Raw genomic sequence first — 21112 nt, 5'->3', positions numbered from 1 at the left:
TAAGAACAAATCTAATTCATCTTTGTCACCTGTATGATTAATAAAAATCTATAATTAAAATCACTATCACAATCACTATCATTGTTCATTAGTTTGCTTGAGCGGGCACCAGTAAAGTCTCCATTCGTCCCTTTCACGTGCTAGTGCAACCCGATGGCATATTGGGGGCTCTATCAGGATCAAGGGAATGAGGACAAAATTATTCTTACTGTTTAAAGCATATTGACTATGTCACGGGTAACTTGGCAGGCTCTGCCATGCGGGGAGAATACTCTCGGTAGCTTGCCAGGCTCTCTGAGAGGGATAGAGTCTTTTGGGGCAGCCTCTAATCACCTTTACAGGTGTTCCCAGTCAGGCATATATGCGGTCAAGCTTTCCAGGTTCTCTAGGAGTGAGAATTAGACAATAAGAGGCTGTGTGACTGCAAATGCAGGAGCTTGGTTTTATAGTCTCTGGATCTTGGCCCTTGATGAGTTTTCACAGCAATTGGTGGTGTAACTGTCTAGCTACTGGAAGATGGGGATCTGAGTGGAGGAGACCCAGTCCCGATCAGAGAAGGCTTGGAGATCTCAGCCCCAGGTCCCGCACACCTGGGTTCCTATGCTGGTTCCTTCATGCGTGAGGCTTGTCCTAGCATGCAGAGAGTGGAATCAGCATGGTTATGGCTGGGTCCCAGGGGTCTTCAGCCGCCAGGACTCTGCTCAGGGTGGAGAGGGAAAATATAATTAAATAATTTAGGAAAAAAAAGGGCACTACAGAAATGACAGATATTTTTGTTTTCATGCCTTTGGACAACTTTGGGGCTGGAGAATCTCTTCCTAAATTTTATTATTATTTTCCAAAAGTACATCATGCTCCACCCCAACCGATCTATCTATAAGCAACACTTTTAACTACAAGGATATTTAATCTGTACTCCTCTAAACTTTAACACTCAGTTTAGGAATGATAAAAAGATGCATTCTATGTTTTAACATGTCAATACAATACATATACCTTCCTATGTTTGTTAGTTATTTCTCTGCTGGGTTACACACACACATATACACACACATACACAAAATTGGATATAGTTTCTATATAAAGCACATAATGGGTTTCAGGGAAAACTTTCCCTAACTATGGCATTTTAATATATGTATTGTTTTGAGTTAAAATTAGTTCACTAACAGGCAGTGCAATGACACTGTGGCCCTCCTTTTCTCCCCTATATCAGCAAAGAGAGCACTAAGAACAGATTTCAAGAATTTAGGATAAAGCAGTTAGTATAGGAGCCAGAACAATAGTACAGCAGGTAGGATTCATGCCTTGCATGCTTCCAAACCAATATCTATCCTCAGCACCCGTATAATCCACTGAGTACCACTGGATATGGTCCCCATACGAAACCCAAACAACACTAAAAGATTGTAAACAAACCTCACTATTTTCTTTAATTTTCTAGTTTGTGTTGTCTCTTCATTAATGCATTGTTTCTTTGGGAAAAAAATACATAATATGCATTCTTTGGGTCACATAACATGTGGCTCTCTGAGACGAAATCTTGTATTTCAGCCAAAAGACTAGAACAGTAAAGAGGGGGAAAAATTTTTTTCTTACATATGTTGCCTTCAAATGAGATATTAAATATGTAATGCAGTTCTTTCTGCTACAGATTTATTTCATTTCTACCCATTTCAGTAGCACTAGAGTGGGACAACAAAAAAATTTATCATAGTAAAATGTTTAAATTTCTGAATGTATGGAACACATTTTATACATGTGAATACATATATTTATATAGTAAAATTATTTGTGAAAAAATAACTTAAATGTCAATGTACACAAATTCTTCAACTATTCATATTAATGAAATTTTAAGACCACAATATAAGAATTGATAATTGGTTAGAAAATATAATAAAATGCCATAATTATCATACAGAAGTAAACTTGAATTAAGTGATGAAAAGCACAAAAGAAAATAATTATTCATTGTAGAATTTCTCAATTTTTTTGGTCACTTGAAATTGTTACAGTGCAATCTTGGAGAAAAAAAGATTGCACTGTAACAATTTCAAGTGACCAACAAAATTGAGAAATTCTACAATGAATAATTATTAGTGAAAGACACTTGGAGTCTTTCACTAATATTCACTGTATTCACTTTATCATAATTAAAAATAATTGTATTTTCTTCCTGATAGCAGTCTGCTGCCCTAGGTCATATAAATTTAATTAAAATATGGCATTAATTTTGATTAAGATGTCTAATCTATAAAATAAAATTGAAGTTTAGTATTGCATTTGTGCAACTGAAAATGTAAAATGAAAGAAAATGGTTGGGATGCGTATCAACTTTATCACCAAATTAACCACTCAAAATAATTTATTCAATTTAAAACATCTTAGTTTGCTTTGCATGTATCTCACTTTTATATAATAGTAATTCATTATAATTGGTGATTTTTATAAAATTACACAACTCTGCCTTAAATTGGAAAAAAAATATTTAAAACACATTGAACACGCAACCCAAATTTACTTAATAGTGACTTAATCACTATCTGATCATTTACTCGCAACTCTTCTACAACCACAAAAGTACTGAAATACTATTTTATGCTTCAAATTTTATCCCTTGTATATTTTCCCTTATACAAATTCAGAAGTGTAATTAAGACAAATAATATTTGTATATACCCAATTTGTGCTGTGTATTAAGGAAAACACCAGTTTTATTTATTAATAACCTTTGTTTTGATATCTAAGTATAAAAAAACTATGGCTTCTCCCCTACGGATATTTAAGATCTGTCTTTTTCTTATTTCATTATTTTCTGCTTCAGACTTCCACAAAGCGGAAATATAATCATCAAAAACAGAACAAAACCATTTTGAAAACTATAGGGGAAAATGTTGGAAGGGGAAGGGCAGGGGTATACCTGTCGCCACAGATAGACTGAAAGATTAGGGTATGATGACACTTGCATTAGAAATCCATCCATGTGTCACAATAAATAAACTAACCTGTACTAAATTCTGATACTATATGTTTCAACTTGACTTGTGTGAGCTATACTAATCAACTATTAAAATTATTGGAAAAATATCAATGAGGTGAAAGTAATTTTAGTAGCTATTTAGCTGAGGCATCTGTGTGTTACGTAACAGTAGAAATAAGAGTGAATAAAGAGAATGGGAAATAATATATTAGGAAAGAAATTGAAGTGAAAAAAAGTACCATGTATCTTCAATGCTATATTAATCAGCGCATGAACAACTAAAGAAAGAACCAAAGTGATAGTACAGTAGATAAGGTGCTTGCCTTGCGCTAGGCCAACTGGGTTCCATTCCCAGCCTCCCATCTGGCCCTCCAAGCACCATCAGGAGTAGATTCTGAGTGCAGAGCCTGGAGTACCACTGAGCATTTCCAGGTGTGGCCAAAAATCAAAAACAAAAACAAAACTAGAGAAACAAAGCAGAGAAACATGAAAACCTATTTGAAGTTGCACATTTCAAGCCTGCTATACCATTATGTTTTTTGCCTTTGATTTCCATAACAATTTTGTAACTGTGACTAAGAATCAGGCATTTATTCAATGTATACATCATTATACATTGATGTATATCAAGCTCATTCAATAAAAAAATATTTTGAATTTGGATACTTTCATCTGATTTCAAGGTCATGAACTAATTTCAATTATTTTTTTTCTGGTTTGTGCACCACATCTGGTTGTAATCAAGGCTTACCCTTGTTCTTGTAGCACCATACCCGCTATATTACCCCTCCAGTTCCCAAAGCAATGAAGTAACTTTATTTCAGGAACCAGGGAGATATGTATCAAAGGGCTGGAGTCAATGCCCGGAATGCACTAGAATCCGAGTTTGATCCCAGGCATTGCATGACCCCCTTCCCACCAATACCTATGTTTGTTGCCTTGGTGGCCCTTGAGCACCACTGAACCAGAGCAGCACAATATTGGCATACTGAGCACTGTTCTGTCAGACCCACGCTGGCCCAGTACTGTCAGGAGTGCTTCTTAGCCCTCCCAAGCACTGCTTTGCAGGGAACCCCTCAAAAAACATTCTTTCAGGGCCAGAGAGATAGTACAGGGATTGAGAAGCATGCCTTGTATGTGCCTGAACTTCATTCATTTGATCCCTGTTTTCACATGGTCCCCTGAGCACCTGCAAGAATAATACTGGAGGCCTTGGACCACAGGGCCAGGTAGTTAACCACCAGCCCAACAATGTCCTCAGGTGTTCATTTGCCCTGAACCACTGGCTTAGTTGCTGAGAAACCCTGGTAAAGGCCCCTGGGGCTCCTGAGCACTGCTTGGGAGGCTGTCTTTCCTACAAAAAAATACTTCTATTGAACACCATTAGAGAAATATAAAGCTTATTTTGCACCTGGTCCAATTCCAACAACCCAAATGCAAGCTTTTTATAGAATATTAGTCATGAAATATTGCATCAAAGACTGGAAATTGCCTACATATATGTAGCCCCTTCCCGTAAACACATCGTTAGAACTCAACGAAGAATCACTAATATCTATATTTATTTTTTAAAACATATGGGGCTGGAGAGATAGCACAGCAGGAAGGGCGTTTGTCTTGCACGTGTCTAACCCGGATTCGATTCCCAGCATATCATATGGTTCCCTGAGCACTGCCAGGAGTAGTTCCTGAGTTCAGAGCCAGGAGTAATCCCTGTGCATTTCCAGGTGTGACCCAAAAAGCAATATATATATATATATATATATATATATATATATATATATACACACACATAAACATTCCAGTGCTGGCTATTAATTCCCTTCTCTGTGTGCTGAATTTCTCCCTTCATAATGGAAATTCTCATTGATGAGTTAATCTTGTTAGGACTTTGCTAAGTGAATTAATATGATTAGAATGCTAAATTGAAATATCCCTGTTCATCTGTGCAAGTTTTATGTTTTCACTGGTTGACAGTTTAATTTCCAGAAAAAAAATTAGCAATAGTCTCCTTCCTGTTATTAAACATGACATTTTTTCATTCATTCATCATCCTGTTATTCGTCGATTGCCTCGAGCAGGCCCCAGTAACGTCTCTTTCATCCTAGCCCTGAGATTATATTCAAGGCTCTTTAGGAGAATGAGATCCATCATTGTTACTGGTATTTGGCATATTTGGTACGCCACGGGGAGTTTGCCAGACTCTGCCCTGTGGGCAGGCTACATTCAGTAGCCTGCAAGTTTGTCCAAAGTAGGAATGAGACAATAAAATATCATCTTATTGTCTCAAACATGACATACAAAATGGAAATTATTTAAAATAAGTGAAGCAAACTTTCCAGGGTAATCCTTAAAGACGATGCCCAATAAAACATGATCCATATTTTGAGGTTGTTTTAAAAAAGATTTAATATAGTTAAAACATGGAAGTATTGGAGAAACATATTACTAAAATGGAATGTCCATCAATGCAGAGGAGTTGCAGTTCTCTGTGAAGTTTTGTCAACTGCAGAAAACAAATGACAACAAACATTTAGGTATAACAAAAATGCTAATAAAAATATTTGTTATTCTTTCAGTATAATTGTCTTTTTCTAAATATGACTGTAATTTTTCCTAAAAAAAATCAAAAGTTAGACTTTATATTTTAAAATTGCTAACTATATAAGCTTAAGTCAAATTAGGAATAACTTCCTAATCAAATTGTTGCAAAACAAATTGCTTTTTGAAACTAAAGCACTGAAAAAAAATAAAATATTCAAAACAAGGCACTAAAGGTTGAAGAGATAGTATAGGAGTTAAGACAATTGCCTTTCATGTGGTTAACCCCAGCTCGATCCCTAACACCTTACATGATTCCCTAAGATCCACCAGGAAGAGCTCCCAAACCTGCAAGGTCTGATTCCAAAATAAAAATAAAATAATTAAGTAAAATAAAATAACCGAATTCTAAGTTTTAGAGTTGCATATTTACAGACAAAAATATTATGTTACTACACACAAATATACATATATACATATATGTATATATATTTTATTTGTTTTTAAAAACTTCTAAAGTGTAATTCTGGTTGATTGTATCACTTGGATATGTTTTGGAATTTGAGCCTACACCTATTTGGAGATCTATTACCATACTTTAAGTCCTCAGAACTCTCCACTACAGGACTCTACTGCAACTCACCCACCAAACCCTGTTCGACTCTCTGGTAAACATTGCAATCTAATCAGTCCTGCAATTTAAATACATGGTTTTTTTTAGCTTGGCTTTCTTTGTTCCATTAATATATTTCTTATACTCCAATTATGAATGAAAGCTCTTAGAATATATCTTTCGCCGTGTTGGAATAAATCATAAAATTTTATGTTTTCCTCTAACTCACTATGTTATACGTACCACATCTTCTTTATCTATTCATCCATCATAAAGCATTTATATGTCTCCCCACATATTGGTTATTATAAACAGTGCTATAATAAACAACTGCCAACTACACCCACCAACTGCCCCCTGTACTGGGTAATCTCATCAACAGCCAAGATCCAGAGACTATAAAACCAAGCTCCTGGAAGCAACCTCTTATTGTCTAGTTCTCGCTCTCAGAGAACCCAGCAGCCTATGGTGAGTATCCTGCCCGCACGTCAAAGTCTGGCAAGCTCCCTGTGGCACATTCAATAGGCCAAAACCCAGTAACAATGATGGGCCTCATTCCTTAAAGCTCCTCCAGTGTGGGTCTTGCTAAAATCACAAGGCTAGGACGAATGGAGACGTTACTGGTGCCTGCTCAAGGAAATCGATGAACAGCGGAATGACAGTGATAATAAACATAGTGATAATAAACATATATATAGTTTTTGAATTAGTGTTCTATATTATTTGGTGGGTGCCTAAAAATTGAATTGTTGGATCATGTTAGCACTGTATCTCTGTCCTCCTGTTGCTCATCAATTTGCCCGAGCAGACCCAGTAACATCTCCATTGTGACACTTTTTACTGTGTTTAGCAGGCTTTACCGTGCAGACAAGATACTCTCGGTAGCTTTACAGGCTCTCCGAGAGGGGTGGAGGAATCAAACCAGGTCAGCCAGGAGCCCTTGTGCAAGGCAAACACCCTACCACTATGCTATCGCTCCACAGCGGGTAGGGTGTTTCCCTTGCACAAAGCCAACCCGGGTCGACCCCTGTTCATTTCCTCTGCCCCTCTCTCAGAGAGCCCGGAAAGCTACCAAGAGTATTGCACCAGCACGGCAGAGCCTGGCAAGCTACCCGTGATGTATTCGATACGCCAAAAACAGAACAAGAAGTCTCACAATAGAGGCGTTACTGGTGCCCACTCAAGCAAATCAATGAACAGTGGGAGGAAAGTGCTAGATTATGTTAATTCTATCTTATTCTGAGGACTGCCCATACAACTGTCCACAAAGTCTGTACCAATTTACATTTCCACCACCAACATACTATGGTTTATTTTCTTCCACACCCTGCCAACAATTGTTGTCACTTTTTTTTATATAGGCTATTCTCAGAGATGCAAAGTAAAATCTTAGTATCCTTCTGATTTGCATTTTTCAGGTAATATTTGATAATGAGATTGTTTCCAACTGAATATCTGCACTGTAGCACTGCACTGTCCTCCCATTGTTCATCAATTTGCTCGAGTGGCCCCAGTAATGTCTCCATTGTGAGACTATTGTGTTATTGTGTTTGGCATATCGAATACATCACGGGGAACTTGCCAGGCTTTGCCGTGCGGGCAAGATACTCTCAGTAGCTTGCCAGGCTCTCCAAGAGGGGCGAAGGAATCAAACCCGGATCTTCCCGGTCGAGAGAATGTAAGGCTAACATCCTACCTGCTGTGCCATCGCTGCACACACATGAAAAGAGAGGAGGGAGAGAAAATATAGTGAATAGGGTGCTTGCCTTGCATTCAGTCAACCCAAGTTGATTCCTAGAAACCCCTATGGTCCGCCAAGCCCACCAGGAGTGAGCCCTGAGAACAGAACTGCAAATAAGCCCTGGCCACTTGGGTGTGGCCCAAAGAATTAGAAGAAGAAAAAAAACAGAGTAGGACCTACTCAAGTACTCTGCAAAAGAAGCCATGCAAATAACAAGCATGTTTTGTAAATTGGTAGTAATTGGGTCATATAGACACTCAATTACTAACTTTTTTGAAATATATCCAAAAAGTTAGTAATTGAGTGTCTATATGAAAGATATCAACAAAGTTTTTCAAAAGGTAGACATTTCAACCATCAGTAAATGAGGGTCCCCTTTTCCCATCTATCTATGTCAATACTAATTGTTTTTGTTCTTTGTTATGGATGTAAGATAAAATATTATCATGGTTTTAATATGCATTTTCCTGATGATAAATGATATGGAGAATTTCGACATAGACCACTTGGACCTGAATGCCTTCTTCGGGGAAATTTCTGTTCACCTCTTCTCCCCTATATCTTTTTTTTTTTATTAATGAAACACCTGGTTCTGGAGGTCTTCGGCTGCTAGAGCCCTGGTCGGGGCGGGGAGGGAAACTCAATCTGCTCCCCTCCAAGGGGACCCGGCAAGGACAGCCAGGTGCGGGGGCAGGAGACTGTGCTGTTCTCTTCCCGGAGCTGGGTTTTATAGTCTCTGGGTCTTGGTCGTTGATGGGATTATATGGCGCCAGGGGTCCAGTTGATGGGCATGACCCCTGTGTACCCAATATGCCAAATACCAGTAACAATGATGGGTCTCATTCTTCTAACCTGGAAGAGCTTTTAATATGGCACTTTTTAAAAAATCTCAGGGCTAGGACGAAGGAGACGTTATTGGGGCCTGCTTGAGGCAATCAACAAACAACAGGATGGTCATGATAGTGATCATGAATGAAACACCATGAGGTACAGTTGTAGACTTACAAACTTTCATGCTTAGGTTTCAGTTATACAATGATCGAGTACCCATCCATCCACCAGTGCCCATTTTCCACCACCAGTCATCCTAGTAGTCTTCCCACCCCGACACCCCATATCTCCAACCCCACCCCACCTCTGTGGCAGGGCATTTTCTTTTGCTCATTCTTTCCTTTAAGGTGTTGTAGTTTGCTATAGAGATTTTGAGTGGTCATTTTGTACAGTCTATAGTTCTACTTTCAGCACGCATCTCGCATCCCAAGCAAGTCCTCCAAACATCCTTTACTTGGTGTTCCCTTTTCTATCTGAGCTGCCTTTCCCCCAGCATGTGAGGCCAGCTTCCATGCCCTGGGGCAGACCTCCTGGTACTTATCTCAATGGGAAAGGATATTCGCCCAATATCCATCTTCTCCTGATATCCTTTTTTTTTTTTGTAGGAGTACTGCTATTTATTCAGTCATTGATTAGCTGATTGAATTGGGCATGAACTCTACCTTAATTTTTATTATTTATTTTTCTTTTTATATTCACTTTTTGAATCACTGTGGGAAAAGTTAGAAAGCTTTCAGATTTAAGTCTTGGTCATGCAATGATCAAACACCTTTCCCTTCACCAGTACTCATTCTACACCAAGAACCCCAGTATATCCCCCCTCCCACCCCTCCAAATGCCTGTGAGGCAGATGATTTCTGCTTAACTGTTCTCTACATTGATTACATTCATTATTTCGACAAAAGATGCACCATTATTGTTTAGAATTTCCCCCGAAACAATCAGAATTGCTGAAAAGCAATTGTGAAATATTTTGTTTTCTATAGCTGGTTATGAGAATCATATAATGTCACACGGCCACGATTTTGGATTTCTTCAAAGAGCCAGATAATTACGAGATTGGTTTCTGTGTGTCTGGTGTTATGGCAGTGCCGGAGAGCTGCTCGTGGGGGGCAACTCATGAACTCAGTAGGGCGTGAAGGACGTGAGGGTACCGCCCCCCTTCCCATGAGACTGCAGTTGCCCTGTCACCGCCAGCTCGTGCCTGGCTTTCCAATAAGCTCTGAGGCGGCAGCCACCTTGCTGCCTGGGGGGTGGGGGCGGGGAGAAGGTGGAAGGGAGCAACACCCTTTCCTTCCTGGGGAGGCATGGCACCATAGTTTAACACATGGTACATTCACTTTTCTGCTGCAAGCTTCCGGGTTCTGGATTAAGTCCTTTTGCCTCTGGAGCCATGACTGTGCCAGAGAGCTGCTTGTGGGGGGCAACTCGTGACCTTGGTAGGGCGTGAAGGACGAGCCGGTACTGCCCCGCTTTCCATGAGACTGCAGTTGCACCGTCACCGCTGGCTCATACCTGGCTTTCCAATAAGCTCTGAGCTGGCGGCCACCTTGTGTGCAGTACAGATGCATTTCTGCTAAAAGCCGCTGGGTTTCAAGATTTGTTTCTGAGTCTCTGGTATCATGGCTATTAATCAGCTTGATCAGGAGCCAGAGAGGCCATTTGTAGGCAGCGACTTGGGGTCTCGTTGGGATGGGGAGAAAGAGTCAGCTCCACCCCCATGTGGTGAGGCCCCATGTGTCTCGTCACTGCAAGTCCAAACTTAACTGTCCTGTGGCCTCTGGAGGATGGTGGTCACCAGGCCGCCAGGAGGAACAGTCCAAGGCATGAAACCTATTCCCAACTGGAGTGGCCCAGCCCCAGTAATCTACTGCAGGAACAGGATGTATTTCTGCCAAAAGCCTTTGGGTTCCAAGATTCGTTTCTGAGACTCTGGGATCATGGCCATTAAGCAGTTCGATCAGGAATGAGAGAGGCCATGCCTCCAATTATATAGCTGAGGTGGAGGTGGTTTGTGGGTGTGTCTCCCACATACCTAACTTTTGGCTGTTTACTTTCTTGGTAAACTTTGCCCTAAGTTTTTGGGGTCTAGCCAAAGGCAGAGCAGCAATTTTGGGGTATCTGAAAGTCTGACATTGCCATCAGGCTGCTGATGCACTCACCTCACAGGTACAGATTGACCTGCTGGCGGCACCATACCCCCTTTCTCCCGATATCTTAATGGAATTGCCTGGGTTTTATTTTATTCTTGTTAATTCTACCAGTGATTTATATACATTAGGATATACGCCTTTTATCACGAGTGGTGCAAAAAATTTTCTGCCAGTCTGTGCGGTGACCTGGTCATTATTCTTTTGCATTTCAGGAGCTCCTCTGTCTGTTGACATTGTGTTTATCTCTGCTTCTGTTTGCTTGCACAATGACATTGAATCATTGAAGATATCCCAGATACAATGTCATGAAGTGTCCAAACTTTCCTAATTTGAATTTGATTCAGAACTGACAGCAAAGTTTTAAATCAATTTTTCATTGACTCTCATGCATGGTGTTAGACAGGGATATAAATTCAAATTTTTGTATGTGACCAGCCAATTTTCCAACACGTTTTGTTAAAGAGGCTTTCCTTTCTCCAATTCACACCTTTTTCTTCCTTTGTCAAAGACTAACTGTCCTTATACTTGAGGATCTGTCACTAGACCACCAATTTCATTGGTTTGAGACTTTTTCCTTAAACTAGTACTCTCCTGCTCTGATTACTATAATTTGTAGTATAGTTTGAAGTTCAAGAAAGATAAGTCTCCCATCTTTATTTTCAAGTGTTGCTTTGACTTGTTTCTTGTATCTTATTGCTACCTTGGCAATATCAAATATTAATTAAATATTAGTATTTATTTAACTTTAATTAATATTGATTAAATATTAATACTGCCAAGGTAGCTATGGGGAAAGTTAAACATTTATTAGGTAACTAAGCGTTAAAATTATTTTTGTTTTTTCTTCCATTTTTATTGCAGTAAAGTGATTTACGATACTATTAATGAGTTTCATGTATATATCATTCTAACACTGCATCGATTAACATTTTTAACTAATTTTAATGCCAAGACTGTTATAAAATACCAAAATTAAAATAATATATCAAAAATTATAAAATTCCTTGTGAAAATTCAAAGACTGTTAAAAATACCAAAATTAAAATAATATACCAAGGACTAGGGGCTGGAGCCATAGCACAGCGGTAGGGCGTTTGCCTTGCACGCAGCCAACATGGCCGACCCAAGTTCGATTCCTCCGCTCCTCTCAGAGAGCCCGGCAAACACCGAGAGTATCTCGCCCGCACGGCAGAGCCTGGCAAGCCAACCGTGATGTATTCGATATGCCAGACACAGTAACAACAAAATCTCCAATGGAGACGTTACTGGGCCCGCTCGAGCAAATCGATGAACAATGGGAGGGCCTTTACTTACTTTACTTACTTACCAAGGACTATAAAATTCCTTGTGAAAATAGTCATTTTAGGTCAAATCATTGAGCACAGCAGTAAAATGTGAGCTGATGAGGAATTGTAGAGATGATAACAAGAATTATAATAGCGTTGACTGTCTAAATCCCATCACTTAATCACTTAATCACTTAACTTCCCGTTAGTCGTCGATTTGCTCGAGCGGGCGCCAGTAACGTCTCCATTTGTCCCTGTCGCGTGCTAGTGTAGCCCAATGGCATCTCTTCGCTCCGGGAACATGGAGGGCCTCAAACTGATCGTTCATGATCTTGACAAAGAAGTCTGACCATCTGGTAGGTGGGCGGCCACGCGGTCTCTTGACATCCCGTGGAATCCAATCAGTAACAGCTCTAGTCCAACGGTCGTCTTTAAATCTCATTACGTGACCAGCCCATCTGATTTTCGACACCTTGGCATATGAGACAGCGTCCCTGATCCTTGATCGTCGACGGATGTCAGAACTCCGGATTCGTTCTCTCATTTGAGTGAAACGTGTTATTCCAAGCATAGCTCTTTCTATTCTTCTTTGGGAGACCTGAATGGCGTTCTCATCTTGTTTGCGTAGGGCCCAGGTCTCTGAGGCATATGTTAATGCAGGAAGAACAGTGGAATCAAAGAGATGTGCCCGGAGCCAGAGGTTCTTCGTCCTCTTAGCTATTTCTTCGACGTTCTTGAAGGCGTTCCAAGCCGCTCTCTTCCTCCTGTGCAGCTCGGGTGCCAGGTCATTTCTCATGTTGACCTCTCGACCTAGGTACACATAGCTGTTGCATTCAGAGATGGTCGTTCCATTGAGAGCGAATGGGGCGTCAGGAACAAGGCTGTTTCTCATAAACATTGTCTTCGTAAGATTCAGCTGTAGTCCTACCTTTCCACACTCACGGTCAAAGTCGGCCAGAATTTGTGCCGCTTGGCTGATGTTTGGTGTTATTAAAACAATGTCATCAGCAAAGCGGAGGTGGTGTAGTTGCCGACCATCTATCTTCACTCCCATGTTTTCCCATTCCAGTCGTCGCATGATGTTCTCGAGGGTGGCACTGAAGAGTTTCGGTGAAATGGTATCACCCTGCCGCACCCCTCTCTTGACATCAACGATCACTTCTTTGTAGAATGGTGAGATCCTGGTAGTGAATCCGCAATACAGCTCACGGAGGATCCTGATGTATTGGGCTTGAATGCCCTGATTGGCTAGGGCTTCAATGACCGCTTCCGTCTCAACAGAATCAAAGGCCTTCTTTAAATCAATGAACGTCAAGCAGAGCAGCATCTTGAACTCCCGAGAAACCTCAATGAGCTTGGTTACCGTGTGGATATGGTCGATGATGCTGAATCCTTTGCGGAACCCTGCTTGCTCGCATGGTTGTCCTTCATCTAGTGTTCTGCCAATCCTATTCAGGATGACTCGAGTGAACAGCTTGTAGATGACAGACAATAGGCAGATCGGGCGATAGTTGCCAATGTCATGGATCTCTCCCTTCTTGAACAGTAGTACGGTCCTGCTGGTTTTCCACTGGGACGGAACCTTGCATTCAGACAGGTAGCGAGTGAAGAGCCGAGCCAGTGTATTGAGGAGTACTGACGGCAGGTTCTTCAGGTGTTCAGGTCTGACCTTGTCTGGGCCGGGTGCTGTTTGCTTCTTTACCAACGAAATGGCGTGACACTACTTCCACTACCCAGCCGTCACCACACTCCAGGACGCTTTCCGGACCCACGCGGCAGCTCCGGCCGAGACCCACGCACAACTGAAGACCCACAGAACAAGGTAAGTGGAACTCTCTGAGACCTTGGACTCCAGGCTCGGCGGACCCAGGGACAGAGCTTCTCTGCTTGCTCCCACCACCACAGGTGACAAAGGGATTCTAAATCCCATAAAGGAAATTAATACTTGTTGCTGAAGTTGCTGAGCTGGAGTGATAGCACAGTGGATAGGGTGTTTGCCTTGCATGCGGCCGACCTGGCTGACTCACATTTGATTCCTCCGCCCCTCTCGGAGAGCCTGGCAAGCTACCAAGAGTATCTCACCTGAAAGGCAAAGCCTAGCAAGCTCCCCGTGACATATTTGATATGCCAAACACAGTAACAAGTGTCACAATGGAGACGTTACTGGGCCCACTCTAGCAAATCGATGAGCAATGGGAGGACGGTGACAGTGACAGTGACAGCTAAAGTTGCTAAATACTAGTTTGGCAGGGGTTGTTTGTTTGTCTTTTATATTTGGGTGTCACAACTGCATTGAGCAGAGCTCAGAACTTACTCCTGGCTCTACTCAAGGCTCATTCATGGTGGGGATCAGGGAAAAGAACCCGATGAGCTGAGAGAAGGTGAGCACTCTCCCTACCATACTTTCTGGTCCTAGTACAAATTAGGTTATATAAGTTTTTTATATCTATTAAAATAGCCATTTATTGAACAAAATCAGTAACAATGAAAGGTTTTTGTATTTTTCTTTAGCAGATGACAGAAATTAACACAGATATGTAGGAAAAGGTTTTAGTTTTGCTGAGTTAGCTAGAAGATAATACCAGTATTTCTACTCTCCCAAGTCCAATTCACAAAAAATACCTGTAAGAGTTGAAGGAAGTCATTTTTAAATCTCAGATATATTTGCTAATCCAATGTATTTGACAATAAAATAACCCATTTTAAACATAACAAGTTCTGCCATTGCTCACAGATTAATATCTCTTTAAAGAAGGGCTGGTATATGAAATATTTTATTGTAGTAACACCCTAGAAAGGAAATTACAAGGGTAATTTTCTGTCTCCTTAAGAACAATCATTTCTCGCCTGACCACAAATAACAAATACAACCTACAAGCAAAAAGAAAAATATGCATACATACAGAGATACACACATATATAGAGACCTATATGAATATTTGGATATACTGTTGGCTATTCAAAATTTAACCCCTAGAAGAGAATAGAAATTAGGTAGATTCCTTTCTATAATTTTACACTCTTAAAAGGATTATACTAATGAAAAATAAGCATATTGGCTGGAAATTATATCTCATATTTTTCCTAGAAGCACTGCATGTTTTTTATACCTTCTCATAACACATTCTGATGCATATATAATTATGTCTATTTTCAGAAATGAGGGAACGGAGCTCCAAAGATTTTTAAATAGGCTTAAGACAGTTAAAATACTTCTAGGCCTGGGAGCCTTTACATTTATTCTTCTGTACTTCCTTGAAATTGTCCAAACAGTACCAGAATGAGAAGCAATAGAATTAAAATTAACAGGAAGTAAAATTTTACTAAGCAATATGATTCACATTTCTAAAAGGCATGGAACAATTCAAATAAACATTGTTCTTAAAGAAATTCTGGAACTATATAAAGAAATATATCACATAAACAATCAAAGGAGAATAAATGAAGAATAAAATCAGCAATGGTCATTGGTTAATAGTAGGCAAAAGAGAGTATTAAAATATTTATATCATGGAGACATTAAAAGAAGTTGAGTTATAAGAGCAAAGACTTGTCCCAAACTAGTCCAGGTTAGGCCAAATTTTACAAGTAAAGAGCATAGTCCTGCATATGGGTACTTTCAGTCAGACACCAGCTGTAAGCTTGAACACTTTCTGATCAGGTCCCAGTGGTTTTGCTCACAATTCAACTTTAGATATTTGGAAACTTTCATTAAGGTCAAGCCTATAACATTGAGGTCATTCATGTTAATCTTTCTTCTGGAGGAAATAATCTAGCTAGAAAAAAAATATTTAAATCTTGCAGTTTCTTATTTAAACTTATCATCAGCTAACATTCTTATTTGCAAAGGGGAAATTGAGGATTGGAGAGTGATGCTTCATTTGACTTCTGTCCATGTAGAAAAAGAAACATCCAAGAACTAGAAATGTCTTCATCCTTGTCTTCATCAATACTTCCAATTATCTTGGATCAGTAAGGGTGAAGACTTAAAATAAAAAAATAGCTGGTACATTTACAGCTTTGTCAACAATAGGTGTCAGCACAACTTGTGCTGTTTCTATCACAGGGAGTATGAGGCTATGTCATAACAGACTGCCTGAAAAATTTAAGAGGAAGATACCTGTATTTCTGTTACCTGCCCAACCCTGACTTAAATGGCACTAAACATAGTTTGTAAAAACAAAAGCATGAATTCATAAGGACCAGAAGAATGATACAGAAAATAAAAACACTCTTGAGAGATAAATAAGAATTTGGAAGCAGTAAGATGAAAAAATAGTATCAGGAAGTAACTTCTCAGAGACAAGCCAGGATAAATTAGTCAATTCATGTTATAAGCTGTAAAGAGGCCTAATAATTCAAAGTACTACTATCTCTGAAGGAAGGCGAAAGGTACATGGATAACTCATACAGTGGGAACATTAGTGGAAAGTAACAAAGGCATTAAAACTGGCAGTGCCTTCTTACAGTGGTTCAACAATAAGATTTAACATCTCTCACCACAGCTAAGAGTTGTTGATTTCTTAAGTTCTACTACTGACAGCCAAGTGACAAGGAGGAAATGTATGATCAGAGAAATGATATGAACAAAGAGGAACTGGCAGAGAGAGATTAGGAATATGGCCCTAAGGAAGGGGTTACTGGAATGCATGTCACAGTGTGGGCCCAAGATGTGCCTGACAGCCTGAATAAGGAAGATCATCAGACATCAGAAGATGAGCATCTCAAAAAGCGAGCCCCTTTCTTACTACCTTGCTTGCTTTAAACACAATGAGAAAAACACTCATCCACCCCACTTTGTAGAAGATATAATAGGATTTTGCCTTTCTCTGGAATCCTACTGAAAAGACCCCTTCTGTAATCTGGGGTCTCCCCTGCCTTCTTTACCCTTCCTTCCCTTCCCTGAAATAAAAGCATTTCTGAATTGGGCCATTCAAAATTCAGGGCTCTGGTTCCCTTCACTTCTGACTATTTCAGGACAAGCACCTGAGCACCATTCCCATAATAATAGAAGTGCATCTTGAAATGCATCTTGAATTAGTCCCTCCTACTCCAGGGCCCAAACATACCCTAACAACAAGACAGTGTTGGGAGAACCAAGCCACAAGGAAGGATGAGTGTCCGTTTCTAATAACCCTTCAGTAAATTCAAGAACTCAACAAGCCTGCCAAAGCAACTTCTTTTAAGTTTTGTGGCGATACATGGTCTAAACACTAAATATTTAAGCAAAGTGCTCAATTTAGTTTTAGCTACTTTCCGTTGAGTCCATACTTAAAAAAAAATACGTGATGCCTAGAATGGAAGAAAAATTTCTTTAAGTCCATACTTTAAAAAAAAATGTGCTGCTTAGAATGAAAAATTTCTTATGGCTTAGAAAATTTATCTTAGAAATTTCATTGTTCTTTGGAGGATGAACAATAACAACCACAAAAGCATGCATCAGCCCAGACTGAGAAGAAAGTTAGGTCCTTTAGAGAGGTGGCAGAAGGGTGCACAGTAAAACAAGGATACACAGATTTAAGTTCTGCCTTCTCCATTGAAGAGAGAAACAAAGAATGTCTTCAATGGTACAGGAAGAGCGACCCCATTACAGGAGAGTTTTGCATGTAAGTTTCTCTTGTAAAGCCACTCAGCCCTCAGGATTTCTCCCATAAAATTCATGTTTCTTCAAAGATATATTTTGTCTGCACATATGTTTGCTGCCCTGCAATCCCAATAAACACCCCTAAAAATTTATATCATTTACATCATTGGCTATTTACAAATTAAACCTAGTGAAATGGCCAAGATTAGTACCAGGAATTTTACTCCATGACCTGGAGGCCAACCACACATACTAGGGGAAGAGGGAGCTCAGATAAAGAAGGGAACACCAAATAAAGGTGTTTGGAGGATCCTCCCAGGATGGGAGAAGCATGCTGAAAGTAGACAATAGACCAAACATGATTGCCACTCAATGTTTCTTTTGAAAACCACAATAACAAAAAGGAGAGAACAGAGAGGAATGCCCTGACACAGAGACAGAGTGGGATGGGGAGGGATGGGGGGTGGGAGGGATACTGGGATCCGTGGTGGTAGGAAATGGGCACTGGTGGAGGGATGGGTATTTGATCGTTGTATAATTGAAACACAAGCACAAAAATGTGTAAGTCTGCAACTGTACCACATGATGTCTCACTATTAAAAAATTTTTTAAAGAAAAGGAGCAAGCCCAGGAACTAATGGGTTAATATCTGTAAAGTTCTAAAGATGGCATTTTAAAAATAAATACATTTGCTATGCTGAAAATCAAAAAAAAATTGATTTGCTCTGGTACTGTCTATATGAAGCAACTAATGAAAAATTTCAAAAGGAAAATCAGCTGCCTAAAAAACAATGGAGAGCTCTAATCCAGGTGCCAGCACTGCAGACCCAGACCTGCTCCCTCCCCAGCATGAAAACCAGGGCATTCAAACAAAGGCAAGCACGGGAACCATCTCCTGCAGCCATGCCCCACAGGACTCTATCCATACACCAGACACTAGCCTTGCTTCATGACATTCTAAGCACTAAATTCAAAACCAAGTGGATGAACAAATTATTTTATATCTTATATTCAGGAGAGGTGAGGAGGAACACTCCCATTTCACAAACTATACTGATTTACATGTTAGTTAACTCAAGTGTGTAACGAGGTGACAATTTTGGGAGTGCATATTCAATATTGTCATGGTCATGATCATGGTCCTCCCGTTGTTCATCGATTTGCTCGAGCGGGCCCAGTAACATCTCCATTGTGAGACTTGTTGTTACTGTGTTTGGCATATTGAATACGTCACGGGTAGCTTGCCAGGCTCTACCGTGAGGGCGAGATACTCTCGGTAGCTTACCGGGCTCTCCGAGAGGGGCGGAGGAATCCAACTCGGGTCAGCCATATTGGCTGCATGCAAGGCAAACATACTACCGCTGTGCTATGGATCAGAACTTATTAACGCTAGGATCACTAAAGTTGGTATTCAATATTGTAAGATAAGGAAAATAACTTGAACAGCAAGTGTTGTATTGGTAGCTGCCTAGTATGAAAAATCTATCAGATATGTTATCAAGTAACGAGGACTCTAAACACCCACCATTAATACCTACAGAACTGAAAGGACAGTGGGGAAACCAAGGAACTCAGCTACAAACACAGATAGGGATAGAAAGCCAAGCAAGTCCTCAACCCATCAAAATGCTTAAGCCTGGTCTCTGAGGAACTGAAAATAAGTACTCACTGCACTGGCAATAAAGATTAAACAAGCACTTGCCAATGAAATTAAGCAGTCACTAGAGGAGAAATTCAAACAAGTCAAAGAACTTTTTTCAGAAGACTAGAGATTCCCTCCAAATAGAAAGGAAGGAGCTAAAGAAAGAGCACAGTAGCAAGCTATAGCAGCACAGTCTTACCAAGGGAAAGACCATTTAGAAAAACTTGAAGACAAAAGACAGACCAGAATTGATGTAGTGGGAGTCAAAAAGAAAAAGAGAAACAAAATAACGGTAGGAAATATAAGGTACTTAAGGAACAAAAACAGGAGCAATAATCTCCGAATTATAAGAATACCAAAAATGGAGGAAAAAGAAAAAAGGGAAGAATGGAGTGGCGGGAGAGATAATATGTGAGAACTTCCCTACTCTCTATAGATGTGGTTGCGCAAATTCAAAAGGTCAAAAAAGTACCAAGCAAAACAGACCGGAACAGAACAACACCAAGACACATAATAATCAAACTGGTGAAAACCAAAGAAGGAGATGAACTTCTTAAAGCACAGAGTGAGAGGAAAAACCTTAGACATAAGATGAATTATATAAAAATCACAACAAATCTTCCATACCAAATGGTACAGGTGAGAAAGAGTGGAATAATATATTCAAATTACTGAATGTAAGAAACTTTCTACCTAAAGTCTATTACCCAGGAAAGGTTAGAGGGCAGGGAGGAATAAAAACATTTTCAAACAAACAAGATGTGGTAACATTTGTGATGACCAAACTGACCCTGAGTGAACTACTGAGAGACCACTTATATAAACCAAATAGCCAACTACAGATGCCACAATCCTGTAGCACTGTAACACTGTCCTCCTGTTATTCATTGATTTGCTTGAGCGGGCCCAGTAATGTCTCCATTGTGAGACTTGTTGTTACTATGTTTGGCATATCGAATACGTCACGGGTAGCATGCCAGGCTTTGCTGTGTGGGTGAGATACTCTCGGTAGCTTGCTGGGCTCTCCGAGAGGGGCAGAGGAATTGAACCTGGGCCGACCGGTCAGCCACATGCAAGCAAACGCCTTACCCGCTGAGCTATCATTCCAGCCCATGCCACAATCCTAGATAACAAAATGAAAACACAGCCCTTTATATCAATAATATCCCTGAATGTCAATAAACTAAACTCTCCCATCAAAAGGCGGTCTCAAGGGGCTGAAGCAATAGCACAGTGGGTTCAATTCCCAGCATCCCATATGGTCCCCTGAGCACTGCCAGGGGTAATTCCTGAGTGCAGAGCCAGGAGTAACCTCTGTGCATCGCCAGGTGTGACCCAAAAATCAAAAAATAAAGTTAGATCACAGTTAGATCAGGAAACAAAATGCTAGATCTATTTGCTCTTTACAGGAAAATCATCTAAAATCACAGGATGGACATAGGCTTAGAGTAAGAGGATGGAAAACTTATAAAAGCCAATAGAAAACAAAAATAAGGTAGAACAGCCATACTTAGACCAAATTGCATTCAATCTAAAGAAAATAATTAGGTACATGGATGGACACTACTTATTGATCAAGGTAGCAATAAACCAAGAAATATTAATTCTAATCAACACACGTGGACCAAATATTGGGTCAGCAAAGTTTGTAAGGCTTTTGTTCATAATCTTAGAGAAACAGATGGACGAAAACATAATAGTAGGAGGCTACTTCAACACCCCACTGTCAACATGGGGT

Source organism: Sorex fumeus, unplaced genomic scaffold, assembly GCF_029834395.1.
Source record: "Sorex fumeus unplaced genomic scaffold, SorFum_2.1 ptg000115l, whole genome shotgun sequence".
NCBI classification, from domain to species: Eukaryota; Metazoa; Chordata; class Mammalia; order Eulipotyphla; family Soricidae; genus Sorex; species Sorex fumeus.
Note: the sequence above shows the minus strand (reverse complement) of the source record.